A 14,860-nucleotide genomic window follows, 5' to 3' on the forward strand; every position below is an offset into this window, starting at 1 on the left:
GATGGAAGCAACCATTATTTTCCTTCAATAGATAAAAGTAGTAACAAAATGTGGTATATACAAATGACAGAATATCATTCAGCCATAAAAAAAAGAATGCAATGCTGATACATACAACATGGATGAATCTTGAAAACAGTATGCTAAGGGAAAGGAGCCAGACACAAAAGGACAAATATTGTAAGATTTCAATTATATATGAACGATCTAGAATACATAAATTCATAGAGATACCAAGTAGAATATTGGATATCAGGACTTGGGGCAATAGAATCTTATAGTTACGGAATTTCTTTTTGGAGTGATGAAAAAATTTTGTTCATCGATAGTGGTGATGGATGGACAACATTGTGAATGCAATTGATGCCACTGAACTGCAGACTTAAATTGTAAAAATTGACATTTTTAAAATATTTTTTTACTACAGTAAAAAAAACATTTCACACCCACATAGAAGAGTGGAAGGCAAAAATCATTGCATGTCAGAATGTGAAAAAGAGTATAAAGGACCAGGTCATGTAATTTGGATATTATTACATAGACAGACACAGAGAGCCATTTAAAGTTTTAAGGTGAGGGAGTAACATTTGGTTTTGAAATTGCATGAGGGAAAATATCTTTAGCTAAACTTTCTGCCAGAGAGAGAAAGGGAAATGCAGATATATGAGCCTGTTCCTCTCAGTCCTTCCTCCTTTTAACCAACTGAGAATGTGGATTAGAAAAAAATAATAATGGAAACTTAAAAAGTCAAAAGAGCAGTTATAATATGGGAATACTTAATGAAGTAATTGGCATAAAACTGATACGCAATAAGTATTTTTTGAATGAATGTTGCTAGTTATTAGATGGATAGCAAATGTGTCCAGCCATCTATCCAGCCATCCTTCTAGCCATCTTGTCTCCCATCTGCACATCTATTCAATCACTCATCAAATAATTGCTGCTTATTCTTTCTGTGATAGTTCAGAAACACAGTGTTCAAGGAGTAACTACCCTCTGTTATTTTCAGGAAAATGAATTTGTGTGGGAGAGGGCCCGGCCCACCTAAAGCTGTTTTTATTCCTGACCACCACTTTATATAAATTTACCCTGAAATCTCTGACCCAAAGGATATTGACATCACCCCTGTTGCAAAAGGTTTGCTTCTGTGCTGCTCTTCTACCAGCTCTGCCTCATTTCTGTGTAAGGAAGGGCAGACGGTCTGGGAGCTGCTGCACTATCATCTGTAACTCCCCCTCCTCAGGGGGCATCGCTCACTTTGGTCCCACTCCATCCCCTTCCCAGGAATGCCTTCTCTAACCTCTCCTCTCCTCATCACTCCATTCCACTGAGCATTCAACCTCCATTAAAAGAGTTTCCTCAGTCTCACTGTACAAGCGCATCTGCTATTCTCCATACCCTGCAACACTGGTATTGGCTGCCATAGGCTAATACTTATCGACTATTGAGTGAGTACTATGGGACCACTATGAAACAGAGCAAATAAAGATTAGTATATAACAACACAGAGCAGGTTCTCTTCTACATGTTCTAAATAAAAAGCATTATTATTTTTTAAAAAAAAGAATTGCTGTCAAATATTTTTCTAACAGATCCTGTAGTTCCAATAGGTCTTTCTCTCCCTTCCCCCCAAATGTAATTTGATAGCAACCTTTCTGGAAATCAGTGTAGTAATGTGTATCAGGAGCTTTTAAAAATATGCATACCCTTTAATTCATCGATTCCTCTTAAAGTAAATCATCTAAAAGAAGGGCAAAGATTTATGCACTCTGATAATCAGGAAAAAAAAAACAACACAAAAACTGCCTTAAAGCCTTTCTGGTGTTAGATATGGTACCCCTCTCCCAGGACACTGTTGGAGAAATGGCAGCACAGCATCAAATGGGAATTCCACCGAGAATTAGCATTCTCCAGAGTCACCTGTTTGAACTCTGGCCCTAGAAAAGAGGTGACTAGCTTCTGTCATACCACAGGCCTTCCAGGTGAAGAACATTTTTGGGAAGAGACTAAGGGTTAAAAGGTGGAAAGAGGGCTAAAACAGGTGAGAGAAAGCATTTTGATGGATACTCTCCACTTAGGTTTAGACCTAGATAATCCTTAAGCTATGAACCCATCTTTCTCCATTTTCCCACTTAAAAATGATGATAAACAGGACAGTCCCTGACAAGACTGTGAAATCTTCGCTTTCTTTATCTACAGCCTTTCTTTTGCCAATGACATCCTTTTCCCCCTTTCAAACACTCAGGACCTTCATCTGCTCTGTTATACTTTGATAAAAATTCATAAACAGTGAATCATCTCCCAAGTTATTTGCATTTTAAGCTTCCTATCTCTAATTGTGGAATAAATTACTTTGATTTAAATTCAGAAATTTTGAGACAACAGCAATCAGGACATGTTTTGAAGACAGACTTCTTCCCTTAGTATAAGACAAGCTCAGATCACTGACCTACTTTTTATCACTTGAATATCTGAAGGATAACTCAGGAGGAACTTTATTTCTTCTAGTTTTCAGCTCCCTCACCTCCACATAGATGTGCCCCTGTAAGAGATTAACACCTGTGGCAGCTACTACAGGCCTATTCGCCCCCTAAGCACTTGGACGTGAAACGTCTCTCACAAATCTAAAACAACTCTTGATTTCCTCTCCTAAACCTAATCCTCATCTTGGTAAATGGCACCTCCACTCAATCAACTGCCTAAACCAAAACCCAAAAACAAAAGCCGAACACCCCACATTTAGTCCTTTAGCAGTTCTTATCAGCTCTATCTTCAAAGCATTTCCTGAATCTGAAGACTTCTCAGATTCTCTACCACCGCGTTGTTCCGTGTCTCTGCTTCCGCCCTGGCCCCACTATAGTGTATTCTTTATTCAGCAGCAAGATGGGTACTATTAGCATTTAAATATGATCACTTCATTCTTTGTGCTCAAAATCTTCAAATGGCTTCCCACCATATTCGGAATACAATCCAAAGCTCTGATTGGTCCCTGGCTATTCTTAAACCATATCTCCCACCACTCTCATCCTCAGTCAGTCTGTTCCACCCACATCAGTCTCCTTATTTTCCTCAAACATGACAAGCACATTTCCACCTCAAGGCCGTTTATTCTGTCAGAATGTTCTTTCTTCAGATATGTTCACGACTTGTTCCTTCATTTCATTCGGGTCTTTACTCAAAGAATACCACCTCAGAAAGCTCTGCCCTGACCACCCTAACTAAAAGAGCAGCCCTACACCCACCATTACCCTTCAGCATTTCCTATCCCATTACTCAGCGTTTCCTCTCTTCACAGCACTTATCTGTCACTATATATTTATTTCTTGTCTGTTGTCCCCCAGCAAGCTATAAGGTGCACAAAGACAGATGCTTTGTTTTGTTCACTGCGCTATATCCCGTATGTAGAACAACGCCTGGCATACACATAAATGAGTTGATACTACAACAGTGAGCCACTGGATTCAAAAAAGCATCACTTTTTAAATTGCTGCAGCCTGTAGCCCTAGAGCCCACTCTGCCCGAGCACAGAGCAGGGATAAAACAAAGTCATAAGGAGCTTCAGATTCTAGGCATTTGGGAATCTCAGTGGAGGAAAATGAGAGGACTAGAAAGGTCTTCCTTGCCTTGTATACCCTTGGGAGGTCTTTTCTTCCACACCTCAACCACTTAAACCATGGCTTAGATCACTCCCATTTCCTGCCTCTGGAGTCATTTCCTACAGGGAAAATAAACCCCAGCTCATAATCAGAGTGTCTACTATCTTAAGCTGTTCAGTACCCAGAAAACTAGGAGAATGGGAGCAGAAAGAAGTTTGTTAGCTACTTGGATGGAAAGACAAGACTGGCAGGATAAGACTACATTATGGAAAACAAGGAATTCTTGGCACAGGGCATGGAGGGTAGGAGCCAGGCTATTGAGAAGTTCAGTCTAAGAGCTTTAAAGGGAGATGACATAGTGTAGTGGTCGAGGTCATAGGCTGTAAAATGAGACAGTCTTGAGTTCAATTTCAGCTCTACTACTACTAGCTGTTCACTTTTATGGAACTAGCTTAGCTTTCTGTAGCCAGAGTTTCCTTGTTACAAAATGGGAATAGTAATAATTATCTCAAAGAGTACTTTGATCATTAAATATTATGTATGTAAATGCTTAGCACAATGCATGGCACATCGTGAGCCCTAAATGAATGAAACATATTATTATTATTTAAGTATCTGAGGTGGAAGAAAACTACTGACATTAATGACAACTATAAATTTTGCAGAAATGACAATAATTTATGTGACTGGCTTATATTTTATATCCAATTATGATGCAAGACAGCATTGATTACACATAATATTTAATATGCTCAAAATTAATTATGTTTCATATGGTTAAAACAAGATTCACAAAACATAAAAACAGAAGACAATGTAGTTTTAACTGGATTAAGCCCATGACTTGGAGTCAGGCCCGAGTTTGAATCCTAGCTCTGCCACCTACTAGCTGTATCACTTAGGCTATTTAACCTCCCTGGCCTCTGTTCCTTATCACATAGGCACAACAGCATACTACTCCCCCATCAATGGGGCATCCGTCTGTTGTTTCTTGTGGTAAGAGCATATGGTGGGAAGTGGAGGAGCTGGGGCCAGAAAGATAAGTTGGGGACAGATTGCAAAGCACATTACATAATCACACTAAAATTGAGCATGGGTATTGTTCAGTGAAAGCCACTGATTTTTCTAAAGGATTTAAATGATATAATCAAATCTTTGCTTTGGAAAGATAACTCTAAATGCTGTATTGGAGTCAAGCTCTGGGGCTGCGGTAAAGATGTAGAGAAGAAGGTTATGAGACTGGGATGAGACTTCAGGTAGGGAGTTCAGCCAGGAGAACATTAAAATAGTTGTTAGAAGATGATGTGGCCCGAAGTGTTCAATCTTGAATGGGATTAAATAATTTATTGATGAACTATCTTATACTATCTCTATGAGTGTTTTTCTCCCTGTGTTAGCAATGAAATAGATAACTTACACATTCTGAAAACTTGAAAGTAGAGAGAACTTACAACTTGACTTTCACTTGGTCAGGAAAAACTGCCTGTTGAAATCGGGATTCACTTCAGAAACCATAAGCAATTGGAAAAGAGTGAACTTGAGCTAGAGAAGAGGATTTTTAATGGCATAAGATGCCATAATGGAGAGGCATTTTATTTTCTCTTATGCTGGGTACATGATAGTTCTTTACCCTCAGCCAGCCTCACATTTCCAATCACTAGTGCCATCTCTGTCATCGAAGCTAGCTCTCCCTCTTCAAACTATTTAGCTACTTCTTCAGCTCAGTATATAACTCTCCTGGACTACAGACAATTAAACGTTTGCAGTGGTGCATAAAGACACCATCTTCCACATTTTATAGAATTTCTTGTATAAGAATACTTAGTTCCTTACTTCCAGTCTCAAAGAATCAAGTATTTTCTGGACCTGGTTCATTGCTCATTAAAAAAACAGTAGATTCAAATTCTAGCACTGTCATTTACTGAAGAGGTGATCTTAGAAATTTGCTTGATCTCGCTGAGTCTCAGTTATTTATCTCTAAATTAGGCATAACAATACCTACATCATAGAATGAGAATTAAACTGAACGAGATGAATTAATATCCTCTCCAGAACTGGCTCATACCAGTGCCCAGTATTGATATATATGTACTTGGTGTTCCCCGGAAACTCCTAAGGGTAGAGACTATCTAAATAGCTTTTTACTATACAGAATAATGTGTATGTGTGTTTCAAATAAACATTCTGGAACAATTATGAGGATGGTCCACCTGGCTAGGAGAAAAAAAGGCCTTATCAATCTTTATCTATTAAATTCCATTCATACGTTTGAAAAGAATGTGTATTTTGCCATTGTACATACCAATTATTATATAGTTATATGTCCTCTCCCATATATATATATATATATATATATATATATATATATATATATATATACACACACATATACATATATATATATATATATATATGGTAAATTACATTATTTATCTTTGTAGTCTCAATTTTCACTCTATATATTTTTAGACTTTGTCATAGGTCCATATGAATTAAAAGCGGTATCTGTTTAGTTAACTGAACGTCTCATCAGTATAGCATCCCACTTTATCTGTAGAAATGCTTTCTGACTTAAAGTCTGTTTTATCTCTACACACATTAGCTGTCTTTTGGTTGGTGTTTGCAAGGAATGTATTTTCTTTTTAACTACAACCTTTATTATTGTGTTTTAAACATGTCTCTTGTTAACAGTAGTTGGATTTTTTTTAAACTAGTCAATCTTTAACTTTTAACTGGAGCATTTAATCCTCTTACATTTATATAATTGCTACTCTATTTGGAATTAAATCTGCCCTCTTCAAAAGTGCTTCCATTGGTCTGATCCATTACATCGCTTTTTCTTTCTTATCTTTTAGAATGATTTCCATTTTTATTATCAAATTCCCCATTTCACAGTTTAAAATTATACCCTTTCTTTGTATTTTTTTACTGATCAATTTTTAAATTACATCACATTTTTAATTTATTGAAGTTTTTTATAACATTAAGGAAGTGAGAACACTTTACCTGCATTTAATCTTTTCTCATCTATGCTATAATTATTGTACATTTTAATTTTGTATTTTTAAAAATCCATACCAATTATTGTTTTATACAGTTAATATTTATTAGATTTACCCATATGTTTCCACTTTCTTGGCTCTTAATTCTCTCTTGTATCCCACTTTCCATATGGGATCATTTTCTTCCTGCCTGTAACACATGCTTTGAAATATCTTTCACTGTAGATTTTCAAAATATCTTAGCACTAGTGTGTCTGACGTGTCTTTATTTCATCTACCTATAGAATACTAGGTTGTAATTATTTTCTTTCAGCACATTGAATATAACATTCCACTGTCTTCTGTTTCCCACTTTTTTTTTTTTTTTTTTTTTTTTTTTTAAGATTTTATTGGGGAAGGGGAACAGGACTTTATTGGGGAACAGTGTGTACTGCCAGGATTTTTTCCAAGTCAAGTTGTCCTTTCAATCGTAGTTGTAGAGGGCGCAGTTCAACTCCAGGTCCAGTTGCCATTGTTAGTTGCAGGGGACACAGCCCACCATCTCTTGCGGGAGTCGAGCAGTCGAACCGGCAGCCTTGTGGTTGAGAGCCCACTGGCCCATGTGGGAATCAAACCGGCAGCCTTCGGAGTTAGGAACATGGAGTTCCAACCACCTGAGCCACTGGGCTGGCCCCCTGTTTCCCAGTTTTACTAGTGAAAAGTCAGCTATCAGTATATTGTTGCTCATTTAAAAGTATTATCTTCTCTGACTGCTTGTAATATTTGTTCTTTGTCTTTGGTTTTAAGAAGTTTTATTTCAATGTGCATAGGTATGGTTTTCTTTTCATTTATTATGCTTTCAGGTTAATAAGACTTCTTAAAATCAGTGTCTTGAAGTCTTTTGTCAGTTTGGAAATTCCTCAGCAGTTAAATCTTCAAATAATTGCTCACCTCATTCTCTCTCTCTCCTCTAGAACTCTGGCTGAACCTATGTTAGACTTTCTGTCTTTTACCTTCTTGTATATATTCCCCCCCCTTTTTTTTCTCCATGCTGCATTTTGGATCATTTCTCTTGGAGTATCTTCAAGTTCATTAAGTCTTAAGGTGTCTAATCTACACTTAAATTCTTGCTGAATTTTAAGTTTTTATTTATAAATTATTCACAAAATATAAATATATTTATAAAATTTTATTTATAAATTTTATTTGAAATAAAACAGAAACATTTAAAACTACAATAAAATTCTCTTTGGTTCTTTTTTCAAATTCAAACTTGCTGTGTTACTTTTTGTCATTTCCTGTTCTCTATAGCTATCATGAAGCTGATCTTTCATGACTTTAAAACATAGTCATCGTACCAAAGCCAAAAAAAGACATAAGAAAAGGAAACTACAGACTAACATCCCTTGTGAATATTGATGCAAAAATCATCAACAAATACAAAGAAATCATTACCAGATCCAAAATAGCAAACCAAATTAAGAAGCATATTGAAAAATTATTGCATATTGACCAAGTGGGATTTATTCCTGGAGTGCAAGGATAGTTCAGTATAAGAAAGTTAATGTAATTACCACATTAACAGAACAAAGGAAAAGAACCACATGATTATCTCAATTGATACAGAAAAAGCATTTGACAAAACTCAACACTCTTTCACGATAAAAACACTCACCAAACTAGGAATAGAAGGAAACTACCTGAACATAGTAAATATCACAGATGGAAAACCCACAGCTAACATTATATTTAATAATGCAATATTGAAAGCTTTTCCTTTAAGATCAGAGAAAAGGCAAGGATGCCCACTTTTACCATTTCAACATAGTACTGGAAGTTCTAGCCAGGGCGATTACTTAAGAAAGAGAAATAAAAGGCATCCAAATTGGAAAAGAAAAAATAAAAGTATCTCTGTTTGCAGATGATATCATCTTATATGGAGAAAACTCTGAAGATTCCACACAAAAAAAGTAAAAACTAATAAATTTAGCAAAGTAGAAAGATACAAAGTCAACACTCAAAAACTCAGTTGCACTTTTATACACTAACAAGGAACAATAAAAATAGAAAATTTAAAAAGCAATTCCATGTACAACAGCAACAAAAAGAATAAAATACTTAGGAATTAACTAAGGAGATGAAAGACTTGTACCATGAAAACTGCAAAACAGTGCTGAAAGAAATGAAAGATTGCATAAATAAATGGAAAGATCCCATGTGCATGGAGTGGAAGACTTAATATTGTCAGGGTGTCAATACTGCCTAAAACAATCTTTAGATTCAATGCACTTGCTATCAAAATATCACTGACATTTTTTACAAAAATAGGAAAAATCATCCTATAATTCATATGAAATCTTAAGGGACCCTGAATAGCCAAAATAATCTTGATAAAGAAGAAAACTGGAGGACTGACACTTTCTTGTTTCAGAACTCACTACAGTTCTACAGTAATCAAAACAGTGTGGTGCTGGCATAAAGACAGACATATAGAACAGTGGAATAGAATAGAGAGCCCAGGAATAAACTCTTCACAGATGGTAAAATGATTTCTGACAAGGGTGTCAAGGTCATTCAATGAGAAAAGGACAATCTTTTTCAATAAATGGTGCTGGGAAAACTGGATACCCACATGCAGAAGAATGAAGTTGGACCCTATCTAACACCATATACAAGAATTAACTCAAAATGGACCAGAGACTTGAATGTAGACCTAAAAGTATAACACCCTTAAAATAAAACATAGGGCAAAAGATTCACAATATTGGATCTGATAATGATTTCTTGGATATGATACCAAAGGCACAGGCGACAAAGAAAAAAAATAGACAAATCTGACTTCATGAAAATTAAAGGATTTTGTGCATTAAAGATACTATGAACAGATTAAAAAGACAACCCATAGAATGGGAGAAAATATTTGCAAATCATATCTGATAAGAGATTAATATCCAGAATATATAGCGCACTCCTAAAACTCAATAACAAAAACAACTTGATGCAAAAATGGGCAAAAGACTTGAACAGACATTTCTCCAAAGAAGATACATAAATGGGCAATAAGCACATGAAAAAATGCTTACTATCACTAATCATTAGGGAAATGCGAATCAAAACTACAATAAGATACCCACTAGGCTGGCTACTAGCAAAAAAACAGAAAAATAACAAATATTGGCAAGGATGTGGAGAAATTGGGACCCTTGTGCACTGTTGATGGAAATGTAAAGTAGTATAGCTGCTGTGCAAAACAGTATGGCAGTTACTCAAGAAATTAAAAATAGAGGTATCACATGATCCAGAAACTCTACTTCTGGGTATACATCCAAATGAAAGAAGGGTCTCAAAGAGATATTTGCATAGCTATGGTCATAGCAGTATTCTTCACAATAGCTAAAATATGGAAGCAACCCAAGTGGCCATCAGTGGATGAATGGATAAGCAAAATATGATATATACATACAGTGGAATATTATTCAGCCTTAAAAGGGAAAGAAATTATGGCATGTGCTATAACAAAAATGACTCCTGATGATATTATGCTAAGTGAAATAAGTCAATAATAAACACAAAAAATACTGTATGATTCTACCTAGATGAGGTACTTTAGAGTAGTCAAAATAGTAGAGAAAGTTGGCTGGGAAGTGGGGGTGTGGGGAGTTATTGTTTAATGGGTATGGAGTTTCAGATTACAAGATTAAAAGAGCTATGGAGATGGATGGTGGTGATGGTTGCACAACATTATGAATGTATTTAGTACTGTTGAACTATATACTTAAAAATGGTTAAGAAATTCATATAACCACACAGATTAGTCACTGAAATTCACAGTGTGGTTAAATACATGAATTACCCACAACCCAGCTCACAAGGGATTCAATAAATACGAGTTACAGGAATGACTGATTCACTTCATTTTCTGTTAGCCTATGATCTATCATTATCTTGCCATTATCTTTAAATCTCTTGTACCCTTGTCATTTTATCAAACTTACTTTGCAAAACCACCCTTTATTAACTTATAATAACTTTTCAATTTCTTCTTTCTACATATGACTGCTGGGCATGGCTAAAAAAATTCATATAACCACACAGACTAGTCACTGAAATTCAGTGTTCGCCATCAGCGAAGACCTCCATGATGTCCAGCAGTCCGATATGTCCTTAGGCAGCCACTCATATTTACCTTCCTTTCACCCATTTCCTCACATCTACCATGCTACCTCCTACGAAAAGTGCCAACTTTTGCTAACATTGGGTAGTAGGTATTTTTAAATGTCTTTGTCAATATGATGAGCAAAAAGTTGTATCTCATTTTTCTTTTCATTTGGATTTTGGTGCTTCTCATTTTAAAATGTGTTTATTAGCTGTTTGTGAATTGCTTGTTCATGTTCTTTGTCTTTTTTTTTTTTAAACAGTAGCTTTTTTTAAAATTGGGGAATATTGGGGAACAGTGTGTTTTTCCACAGCCCATTATCTCCACGTCAAGTCGTTGTCCTTCAATCTAGTTGTGGAGGGCACAGCTTAGCTCCAAATCCAGAGGCTGTTTTCAATCTTAGTTGCAGGGGGCACAGCCCACCATCCCATGTGGGAATTGAACCGGCAACCTTGTTGTTAAGAGCTCGCGCTCTAACCAACTAAACCATCCGGCCACCCCTTCTTTGCCATTTCTTACTACCATGTTTCCCCGAACATAAGACCTAGCCGGACCATCAGCTCTACTGCGTCTTTTGGAGCAAAAATTAATATAAGATCCGGTATTTATTATATTATATTATATTATATTATATTATATTATATTATATTATATTATACCCAATCTTATAGTAAAATAAGGCCAGGTCTTATATTAATTTTTGCTCCAAAAGACGCATTAGAGCTGATGGTCCGGCTAGGTCTTATTTTTGGGGCAACACGGTAGGCTATATCTTCTTGTTTTTTCTGATATTCTTTATACATTAAGAATATTAATTGTCATATACGTATATTACACATATTTTCTCTAAGTCATCATTTGCCTTTTAAATTTGCCTGTAGTAATTCCTGACATATCACTTTTAATTTTTACATAGTTAAATGTAATGTTTTTTTTCTTTATTGTTTCTCCCTTGGGAGCATGCCATACTTGAAAACTTTCTCACAAGAAGAAAATACATATAGGCTAATGTTGGCATCTATCAGTGGCAAAATGTTAATTATTTAATAAATTCATTTAAATTTAAAAAATAAACAGTCATGATAATTTAGTCTTGCGTTATAGTCTGTGCCTCATGATTCCAGTATTTAAAGCCTTCGTGAATGTTTTTTTGCTGTTTGTTCTCTATGTTAATTCTTGCTCATTTAATCTAATTTTCTTGTGTACTTGATTACCTTTGAGAATGTGCTGTACACTTAAAAAATCATTTATAGAAATGACTTAAGCCTATGATGAAGGTATCTTACTTTAGAGTACACTTATATTTGTTTCTGCCAATGACCTGGAGACGCTGCCAATCCAGAATTATTTTAACCCAAGTTTAAGGCTTAAAATTCATTGACCCAGGCAATTTGAATATAAGCAGTAAATACTCAAGGACCCTGCAATCCCAGTATCTTATGGGGGAGGGTCTCCTATTAGACTTCCTATCATGTACAGGTCCTGGGTTTTGCTTTCTGTCTCTCTTGCACTGTAAGTATATCAAGAAAAATATTCTGATTTTTACCAATCATCAGGTTCCCTCAGGGTAGAAAAGCTTCCATTATTTGGATTCCCATTTCTCCTTCAACTTTATCTGCTAATTCCATACTATCTTTTCATGTCCTTTTATGCTCTAAGAATAGATTTTAAATCCAGATCTTTTAGTTATTTTCACTGAGAGGATTGATCCATCTAAGTTAACCTAACACTACCAGAACCATTAAGTCAACCTAACATTTAAAATATTTTTTATAAATATTGAGAAACTGTCCTTTAGGAAGTTTGTGCCCATTTATACTTCTATCAGCAGGCTTAGGGATGCTCCTTTTCCTTTCCCCATAACTATATTCTGTAACTTATAAGAAAAAAATATTTGGCCTATCAAAATACCACTGGCATTCTTCACAGGACTACAACAAATAATTCTAAAATTTATATGAAACCACAAAAGACCCCAAATAGCCAAAGCAAACTCGAGGGAAAAAATGAAGTTGGAGATACCACAATTCCTGATTTCAAACTATACTACAAAGCTATAATAATCAAAACAGCATGGTATTGGCACAAAAACAGATGTGTAGGTCAATGGAACAGACTAAAGAGTCCAGAAATAAACCATCACTTATATGGTCAATTAATCTACTACAAAGAAGGCAAGAATATACAATGGAGAAAAGACACTCTAAGTGGTGCTGAGAAAACTGGATAGATACATGCAAAAAAAAAAAAAACTGGACTGCTCTCTTACACCATATACAAGAATAAACTAAAAATGGATTAAAAGCTTAAATGTAAGATGCAAAATCATAAAACTCCTAGAAGAATACATAGGCAGTAAACTCACTGACATTGGTCTTAACAGTATCTTTTTGGATATATCACCTCGGGCAAGAGAAACAAAAACAAAATAAACAAATAGGACTACACTAAACTAAAAAGATTCTGCATAGGTAAGAAAACCATCAACAAAATAAAAAGACAACTTACTGAATGGGAAAAGATATTCATAATTGATATATCCTATAAGGGGTTAATATCCAAAATATATAAGGAACTCATACAACTCAATATCAAAACAACAATCTAATTTAAAAATGGGCAGAGGACATGAATAGATATTTCTCCAAAGAAGACACACAGATGGCCAACAGACATATGAAAAGATGCTCAATCATCAGGGAAATGCAAACCCAAACCATAATGAGATATTTCACGTCATACCTGTCAGATGGCCATCATCAATAAATCAACAAACAAGTGTTGGCGAGGATGTAGAGAAAAGAAAACCCTTGCACTGTTGGTAGAATTGTAAATTGGTGCAGCCATTATGGAAAATAGTATGGACATTCCTCAGAAAATTAAAAATAGAACTACCAGATGACCCAGAAATTCTACTTCTGGGTATTTATCCAAAGGAAACAAAAATACTAATTCAAAAAGGTATATGCACTCCTATGTTCAGTGTAGCACTATTTACAATAGCCAAGCTATGGAAGCAACCTAGCTGTCAATTGACAGACAAATGGATAAAGAAGATGTGGCATGCATATATATATATATATATATATATATATATATATATATATATATACATACACACACACACACACACATATATGTGAATATATGTGTGTGTGTGTGTGTATATATGTATATATACATATATATGTATATATATACACATATACATACATAATATCGGGGGTGCTGAAAAAATGGATGCAAGTGGACACTTCGGTCAGCGTTGCTCAAGCAGTAGTTCGCTGTAATCACAAGTGTCTGCACGCTGATGGTAACCACTTTGAGCACCTCTTGTAAATGCAGAAATCAATGTGACTTGTATTCATCTTTTGTTATCAGTGTATATTGAGTATTACAATTTTAATAGTTTTTTTTCTGTCTTAAAATGTGTATCCATTTTTTTGGCACCGTGTGTGTGTGTGTGTGTGTGTGTGTGTGTGTGTGTGTGTGAATTTATACACACATACAATGGAATATTACTCAGCAATAAAAAAGAATAAATCTTGCCATTTGCAACAACATGCATGGACTTAGAAAGTATTATTCTAAGAGAAATAAATTAGAGAAGAACAAATACTGTACAATTTCACTTATACATGGAATCTAGAAAAGTGAGATGAACAAAAGAAAAACAGACTCATAGAAACAGAGAACAAACAGATGGTTGCCAGAGGAAAGTGGGATGGGAGATGGGTGAAAAAGGTGAACGAGAATAAGAGGTACAAACTTCCAAGTTATAAAATAAATAAGTCACGGAGATGTAGTGTACAGTACAGGGAATATAATCCATAATATTGTAATAACTGCACATGGTGACCAGTGGTCACCAGACTTAGTGCAATGAGCACATCGTAAGGTGTAATAATGTCAAATCACTATGCTGTACATCTGAAACTAATGTACTATTATATGGCAACTATACTTTAATTTTTTAAAACAAGATTTTTTAAAGAAAAAAGCACTTGCCAGTTAGATAAGTAGAAAGTATTTTTTGTTAAAATAAATTTGTACTTATTTAATTAGTAATAAAGTTTAACATCTTGTGATCTATTTATTGAAAATCTGTTTCATTTTTTTGTAATTTA

The sequence above is a fragment of the Rhinolophus sinicus genome, chromosome 3 (genome assembly GCF_057876585.1).
Source record: "Rhinolophus sinicus isolate RSI-liver-muscle chromosome 3, RSI-T2T, whole genome shotgun sequence".
NCBI classification, from domain to species: Eukaryota; Metazoa; Chordata; class Mammalia; order Chiroptera; family Rhinolophidae; genus Rhinolophus; species Rhinolophus sinicus.